The sequence below is a fragment of the Xenia sp. Carnegie-2017 genome, unplaced genomic scaffold, assembly GCF_021976095.1.
Source record: "Xenia sp. Carnegie-2017 unplaced genomic scaffold, XeniaSp_v1 HiC_scaffold_24, whole genome shotgun sequence".
Classification (NCBI taxonomy): Eukaryota; Metazoa; Cnidaria; class Anthozoa; order Malacalcyonacea; family Xeniidae; genus Xenia; species Xenia sp. Carnegie-2017.
In genome coordinates this window covers 10,149,154-10,158,214 of record NW_025813487.1, presented here as the reverse complement: position 1 = coordinate 10,158,214, position 9,061 = coordinate 10,149,154, and the positions used below count along the sequence as shown (strand labels likewise).

At 33.8% G+C, this 9,061-nt stretch overlaps 1 long non-coding RNA gene across 1 annotated transcript; it reads right to left on the bottom strand.

Moving 5' to 3' along the window:
- Nucleotides 1-4,642: 4,642 nt before the first annotated feature.
- Nucleotides 4,643-7,189, bottom strand: LOC124451160. Its single transcript, XR_006950349.1, has 2 exons — nt 6,761-7,189; nt 4,643-4,944 (listed from the first exon to the last, which is right to left on the bottom strand). It is a non-coding gene; the product is annotated as an uncharacterized LOC124451160 (long non-coding RNA).
- Nucleotides 7,190-9,061: the final 1,872 nt, after the last annotated feature.

Here is a 9,061-nt window from a genome sequence, read left to right as displayed (position 1 = left end):
GGCGCGTGTTAATGAAAGAGTCCTTTTAATGTATCAACGAATGCTGTTGTTGGACTTAGCCCGAGAACGTTTACGGACTAGAATGAAAAAAAAGGAAAGAAAGATTTGGATAAGAAAATTCTTTAAGAGCGTTAAAATCGAGGTCATTATAACACACCAGTGCATGAATTAAAGCTCCACAATCGAAATGTATATTTGTTTACCCCTGACGCTCACCAGCACTACACATATCAGATTTTATTGTTGTACTGTTATATAGACTCAATAAATCATGTCCTAGATATCTGCGAATGTCTCCGGAAAGACTGGAAAATCTTTAAAGATTGTTGCCCCATGCATTCAGAAAAAGAAATGTAGATGGACTGCCCTAAAAATGGATATTCTAATTATTTCAATTATAAACACTTTCATAGCTTAGTATTAATGGCTATGTGTGATGCCAGTTATTGCTTCACTATGGTAGACTTTGGTGGCTTTGGCCGAGACAACGATGCAGCATATTTTCAGCATTTTTGGTAAAGTTTTTCTGAAAAGAAAATTAGATCTCCCTTGACCAGATAATGTACATGGGCATACTTTACCATTTGTTATTGTGGGCAACGACATATTCTCTTTAAAATCCTGGTTGTTTATACCTTATGGAGAAAAGAACTGTCTGAAGACGAAAAATCGAAAACACCTTTGGCACTCTATCTGAAAAGTGGAGAATAATTCGTAGACCAATTCGTGCTGCACATGAAACTATTTACGTTTAACAGAAAGTGCTAGCCATAATCCTAATGTATTTTTTGATTCGGAGGACAGCAGTGGCAATATTATTGCTAGGGACTGGCGAGCAATTGTTAAGAGAGATAGCACTGCTTTGCACAGTATGGTAAGACTTGGAAGCAACAATTATGCACATAATGTGGAGATTCAATCAAAATTTGAGGCATATTTCAATTCACCTGAGGGTTCGTTGCCCTGGCAAATTGATCACGCTCGAAGCTCTGAGACAAAAAACAGTATAGACAAAGGAATATTCAACAGTGATACTTGCTCTTGTAGTGTGTTCTATAAAACATTTAAATAATGAAGATTGGTACCACCAAAACAACATATCCATTTTAAAAAGAAGAAACCATGTATTTTAAGTATTACACCAATTCTGTAAAAGCAAAGTTGAAAATATAAATTTAATGTAAAAGCAAACTATTTTATTGCAGACATATAGGCGATCCTACATAGCATACAAAACTTAGGCAACTTAATTCATTTGTTTAGCACTGATGATGACATACAATTATTACATCATGTCTGCTATGAAAAATTTGTTTTTCTTAACTAGTTTATAACTATTGCACAACTAATATAATTTGTCCATATTGACCGTAGTAATATCTACAAAAAAAATTACAAAATAATATTTCTTTTCTCAATATTGTATACAAATCATAGTTTATAGTGTATGCGAAGTGTTTGATCTTTCAGATATTGAGGAATTTTCACATTTACTCATATTTTGATGATTTACGTCAGTCTACATTCATTGTTAAAACTGATTGGTTAAAATAATTATTAAAATTGGTCACCTCAGACGCATTTAAACACTTTAACCATTATTTTTATGGTTACTGTAACCAATCACATGGTTATTTTAACCAATCATTTTTTACAGTGTTAATATTGCTGTAGAATATTTATCTCTGTTCATTACTGACCTAGTATTTTTAATGTTTTAGAAGGTATCTCCATCGTGTAATGGTCTTTATGAAACTGTGGAATTTCCTATCACTACATTTGTATTTGAATGCTACGATCATCAAAGTAAGGTATTATCAAAATCAATAGTTTGATGTGTTTTGGCCTGAATTTTTTTCGTTGGATAAATAATATACATAAAAAAATATCTCAATATTGATTGATTTAGAGCAGTACAATTCATCCCAAATACCAGTGCAAAAAAGGAACTACGGTGCCAATTTTTTTAAATAATGCTTGATTGGTTACTCAAAGCAGTAATATTAGAGCCAATCAAAATAAAAAATTTCCAAAGGCGGGAAAGTTAAATTATTGTTAGCAAAAGCAATTACAACGGCTAGGTAAGTTTTAAAGCGGATTTTCTTTGGGAGCCGAGTCTACAGTTCAGCATTTGCATGATATTTTGAGTAAAAAAATAGCAACACTGCTAAAACTAGATACATCGTTTTTGCTGCGTGTGTGAAGATATGCGGCTGGAATGTACCTGCGCTGGAAATAAAAAAGAATAGAAAAATCTTGTCATGTACATATAGTCAGGGTCCAAGAAGGACGCAAATGTGTGCACACTTACCTTGTTGAGGGGAAAATTTTCTTTTTTAGCCAAAATGTTCCTTAAGAGATGCTTACGTACTTGGGTTTTTTCCAAGTCAAAGTCTGTGTTATTATAATGTGCATGGAAGTGTAGCAAATCTACTGCAACAACCACATTAACGAAATGGCATGCAACGTTTTAAAAAACAGGCCTCCTGAAGGCTTAATAGCTACTAGTTTTTTATTTGAATAATCAATTAAACTTTAAATCATGCTAACATTCTTTAACGCATAAGCGTAGAGTCTTGACCTTTCTTTGAACGTTTGAGCTCATTGCAATATTGATAGTGATTGAGAGAAATTGTTGGTTTTGAGTCAAAAATTTTTTAAACAATACTGTATCATAATTAAATTTTCTCATCAAAGAATTTGTAAAATTGAATTTCGTAATGTGTTCTTGTTGATTGGCAGTAAACTTTGGTGTGTCGAAACATTAGCGGATCTAGCGTTGGTTAAAACAAATTTTAGCTCCTCAATTTTAAATTCAAAGTACTTTCAGAAAAACACTATTTGTTTCGAATTTCTATGGAATATAATTTCACCAATGGAATTGCCTCTAAAGGGATTAGAAATGTTAATACATGCCAAAATGTGCTGCAGTAACATATTTTGACTTACCCTAAATCCGCCACTGTGTCGAAAGTCAAGAATTGGGGGGGGGAGGCTCCTGTATATGCATAAAATACCTAGGAGGTATATTATATATTCCTCAATATACATAATGAAGATAATTAACAGTGATCAATGAATTTTTGTTATAAGAACTATTAGGTTACGTTAATATTCAATGTTTAATAAATTAAAATGAACTGTTTTGAATAGAGTGAAAAAACGTTTATGTACAACAAATATATTTATAATGGTTTCTGTTTCAATCTTTTTTATCTTGGAATATGATTAGCATCAACCAAGTATACAGCGCGTGCGTAAAATATCAAAGTTGGGCATTCAAAATCATGCCTAAAAATTAAATTAGTTCATCCTTCGAGGAGATGATTTTATTTTCATAAAAGCATTCAAATACCTCAAGGCTAAAGCAGATCAACCTCCCTCCTCTCGTGAGAGATATAATCATAAGACGGAATTCGCAATAACACGTGGAAAATAGATCAACGAAAATAGCAAAGGTTTTTATGACGCTGAAAGATTTGTCAACCATTCATTAAGTAGAGCTAATTAAAATTTTACGACTTTTGATATTTTTAGTCGGTGATCTACAGCGGTTCGCTATTTTGCATAAGGATTAATTATTCTGCCCTGAGCAAGGGCAATTACCGATGACTCTTTTAAAGGTATGTTTAACTATCAAATGTTTTTGAATTATAATTCCAAGTTTCATGAAGGTAGTATGTTTTAATAATTTACATGTCTACTTACAATTTTACGTCGTGTTAGCTTTTATTTTATAGTATTCATATTGTAAGCTTCAATAATTGTTTGAATAATTAAGAATGCAAAAGATTAATAATCTTGCTCAAAAAGTTCATTGTCCCATTTTTCAGTTTGTCTTTTTGCTCTTCCAAAAATATATTTCTCCAGTCCTTGCATGAATATATTCAAGTATACTTCATCAATTCTAACCCTAAAATTACTATAAGACTAAGGTCACTTAAACTATCGAAGAAGGATTTCATTACATCTTCTTCATCAATTTTCTATGTAGCATTATCAAAGTAATATAATATTCTTTTATTGTTCGGCATCATCAAACACTCATGGCGTCTTTGCGAAAAGTGATTTACACTGCGAACGTAACACTCTTTAGCAACAAGACCTGATATTATGTACCCTATTTCTTCGGCATAACATTTCAACAATCTATCTTGTATAATTTTTCACGTTCCTCTATATCCTCGCTCTTGTCAGCAATATCAAATGTTTCTTTAATTTTCTTTGCTAGTTCAATGTCAACTTTTAAAGCCATTTTTAATGTAGGAAGAAAACGAGTATGAAACCGTAACCTTTTTACTATATCGGCAAAGAAGGACATAATACTTGTATTCTTATACCTTAAAAAGGTATCTTTCCCTTTAAATAATCCCCTGCCTCACCTCCATTCATCAAATAAACCAGTCACGAGCAATCTTGCTCTGTTTTCGGTTCACACGCGCGCTACTGACTTACTTTCACGGACTGGAAACTAATAGACACGGGTAAAAGCTCCGTAAAAAATGCTGACTAAGTGTTCTATACCTGTACCCTATCCACTCATATTGTGTTAAAATTTTCTTTTGCATTCCAGTTTTTTTATACTCTCGTCTCGTGAGTCAGTTGTCATCTGTTGTTAAAACTTGTGACCATGTGTAAGTTATTCCAGTTCAAAGTCTTCTTATTTAGAATTGTCTGACAAACTTGTAAGAATAAAATGTACATTTTCTTAAAACAAAACGATGGTTACATTGTTACAATGTTCTACGAAATAAAAATATCTAAAAAAGAACGTAAAATAGAATAGGAGCTCGAAAACATATTGAAGCCGAGTTCAGGAAACTTTTACTTTCTCAGTTCCAGAAGCATTCGCCACGAAGACAATACTGTCCCGGACAGCATCCCGACACTGCCTTCAAACGTACAGGAAAGTTCGCACCGTCGCAACCGTCACCGCAGTTAATTCTGTTGGAACAGAAATAAGCTACATAAGTATTAAGTACCTTTATTAAATCAAAACAAGGAAATGCATGAGCTGATTGGTCTATACCTGTGTTTGCAATAGCCTGTTAATGCCAAACCAAGCTCAACTACTTAATTGAATCAGTAAATCAATAAGAATTTGCAAGCAATCATTGATTTATTTAAAAAGAAAATTTGAAAGCTTTCTTTGAATTTGTCTATTTCACATTTTTGTTCTTTTATATAAAAAGTAAAAGATATTTTTCGTGTTTGCACAGGCATATTGTTGCGTATCGAGTTCTCCCAAAGATCTCGTTGGTTTTCATTAGCAATTGCAAATACAGTAAACATCTTTGATTTTAAATGCAGATCCTCCTTAAACGTAAAACTGAAAAAGGGCTTTACAGATACTTGTAGCAGTCTTTATTGTTTGATTTCAATGGAATTGACGCACTTGACACAATGAGGGCACAAAGTACTTAGGCCATGGGTTGAGCATCCAAAAGATGCAATTTCGTTTCACTCTTCGCGAGGCTACATAGTTTTTATATGAATTAGTAGATAACAACCTCTTTAACCAGAATCCGTTGTTCCCAGCGGGGTGTTCATTTGTTTTCCCGTTGAACAAAGAGATATGAATAAAATTCTTTATTAAAGACTGTCAGTTGTAGGGCTAGAATACTGTTTTATTTATAGCTTATTGTCAGGCGTACAGTACAAGTTTGCGAGGCGAAAAACCAATATTTATCAAACATGACGGAAAATATATAAATTTGCCAAAGCTCACAAAGTGACCGTGACATAACGATATGATTTCGCTAATATTTATAATCACCAGTGTTTTCTAAAATATTGCGACTCAAGCATGATAAGCATTAAGGTTTTTGCAAATGCTAAAGCTTTTACATTCAACAAACAATACTTATCTAATCAGCAACATTTAAGAAATGCTGTCGTTACGTACACTTTATGGTAAATACAAGTGGATTGCATGCTATGACGTCACAGCAGCCATGTTTGTGGTCAAATACAAAAGAATATTTCATCGATGCCATTTTTGGTGGCAGCCGACGTGGGCCAGGCACATTGTTTCATAATTTCCTTAAGGTTGTTTGAAATTAAAGAATATATCAAATATCAATCTCTTTGAAATTTAAGATAAATAATAAGACAAACAGTTTAATAATGTCTACCTGGCTTGTCCATACTACTTATAACAACTCTTTGGAAAACCTCTAATAATACTTAATGTTTTATTAAGCAGCTGTACAGGTTTTGCAAGTGTGAGCATGCGTATATAACAGAAAAAATGGCAGCTCAAATTTATTGAAGCGCGTATATCATAAACTTTGAAGTAGAATTTCTCTTGATTGTTCACCTGTTTCACTTGGGGGGCAACTGATTCTGCTTAAAGAGGTTATCTATCTATTCATGTGAAAATTATGTAGCCTCGAGAGGGGTGCTACGAAATCAGTTTTCTGAGCATCTTTTGGATGCTGATCTTATACGGCCTAATACAAATGATGGCTAAGTTATCTTAACTTTTGATGGAGCACGCTTAGATATAGCTTACTAATGAACGAGCACCTATAAAAACAACATATACACTCTATGTAACTAATCAGACGTATTCACGAAATGATGAGTTTAGTCAGTTTTAAAAGCTGGCGACGGCACCAGGGACTGATTATTGCCCCCAAAAAAACAGTGATTACATTCTGCTTAACCTACAAATTATCTCATTAAACTGAACTGCTGAAAGTGGCAGCAATGTTATCCGTAAAGGTTATTTGTCTCGCGTTTGTATTTATAAACTTACCCTATTGGTACCCTTTTGAGAAGGTTGATTTTCTCATAGGCTTTCAAAAGTTTCGTCGACGACCATCTCTGAAATTTATTATAGTTTTTAAGAACAAGCTTCTCAGTTTAAACATTTGGCTGACAAGCCATTATTAGTCTTCATTAGGAGTGATAGATGTTAAAACTTGAGTTATTGCGTATCCAATCTAGTGCGTATCCATCTAGTGCTTTCATCTAGTGCTTTTTCGTAAATATGCTTGAGCGTTTCTGTGTGAGTTGTGATTATGCTAGCTGTCGAAAAGTCAATGAAAATAAGGACGTTTGAAACGTTATTTTGTGGTAAACTATCTTCACTTTTTCAGACGACATAGTCTGCATTCTAAATTTCTTGATTTCTGCCTCTTTCTGTTTGTTTTGTTTTCCAAAACCACTTATCTTCTTCAATTTGGAGATGTTGTTGAAACTTGGAAGCAAGTTAATATGGACCATGGTTAATCAATGAAGAGTCAACGTCTTGTTTTTGCTGCTTAAGAGTTTGTTCTTCTCCTGGCAGAAATCACTCATCTTATTCTCCTTAAAACCAACGCATCGTGTGATCATTGCATTTGCCTATTCCGATACATTGTTGTAAAAGGGTTTTGGTGGATCACCAAGACCAGCGTTTGGCTTACATTTCCTAGCATGCACTGGACGACCACGTCTTTCTGCAAAATGTCAATTGCAGAAAATAATTTAAGTCAAATGATGATTATGATAGTGTTGCATCAAATGAAAGAATGTTTTATGCAGTGCAGTGTTTGAAATTAAATGAAGATATGATCTTCGCACTTTGCTGGACAATTTAAGCAATTGCCGGCACCGCAGAGGTCATGGGTTTGAATCCCGTTGAGTCACCTGAATTTTTCAGGTTTATGAGACAATTGCTTAAATTGTCCAGCAAAGTGTGAAGATCATATCTTCATTTAATTTCAAACACCGCACTGCATAAAACATTCTTTCATATATTTTTTGGTAAAGTATGTATGAAACATTGTTCAGATACTGAAAGAGCACTAAAAAGCGTGACAGACTAAAATATATAAGGTTTTTATCGAATACAAATACTGAAAAATTTGGTCCCAAAACATTTTACACTCCCATTTTTGCAGGAAATTTGCGATTTTTCCCTAACTGACATGAACAAAGTAAACGGTACATGAAGACAAAAATTGAATAGTGTTTACGACCACTTACTTTGTCGCTCATGCAGCTGTATTATTTGGGCCTGTGATCGGATGAAAATGCTGCTGTTCTTTCTCATCCCAGGATCTTTTCAATTCATTTGAACGTATATGAAAGTTTTCTGCTCTATCTGCATGAAGAAGACATGTCAAAAATATTATTATCAGCAACCGTTGCAACTACAACAAAGAATACAAAAATACGAGAAATTCACCTTTCTTCATAGTATCTCAACATTTTCTTCCAAATATATCGTAGAGAAATGTTTATCTGCGCTTCTTCTGGTGCATTTGATGATTTAATTGGTCGTTGCAATTTTCTCCTAAGTGTTTAAAGCACCTTAGGTGAATTGTATGCGGAAAACTAAAGGGCATCGCATTATACAGCTTCTCTTCACTTTCTGTGCTGAGAGCAAGAATACCTCTAAGACGTCAAACGTTTTTGTTTAACTAATAAGCATGGACCCAATCATTGCTAAATGGTCCCAACATTTTCAGTCAACAACCTTTAAATTCCGGTACGAAATCATTGTAACATTAAACTTTCCCAGGTTGAATGTAGGATCTGCCCCCAAACACAAAACGCATCCATACCCAGGAGTATCAGTGATCTGGAGAACACGGGCGTAGTGAAGTCAATTAGGGGAGAGGTTAAAGCGTCAAGTTTGACTCAAAATAGGTGTGGAATGGTCTGGGCTCAAACGTAGCTACTGGTTACAGCAACAACTTGAAGCCTTTTCTGTGTCCTTTCCTTTGTTCTTGCATTTGATGCAGGAGCATCCTGCTATTTGGAGTTGCTATGAACTGCAGGTGTGACTGAATGCTCAACACCATCAAAAATATATTTAATGAAATGCAAGTTTTGGTAATCTGAAAAATAAACTTTTGTGCTAGAGTAACTATTGTTAACAAACATTTTAAATAAACGACAGCATTTTTCAATTTTATATTTTTAATTAAATACATGTTTCGTCTTAACTGTAAGTCATTTTCGATGTGAATAGCTGTGTTATTTACAGTTTGTGATGTATATGACAGAAATATGATACAATGCGTTGATACTCAATTAATAATACACATAAAAAATTTTCTCAATTCTG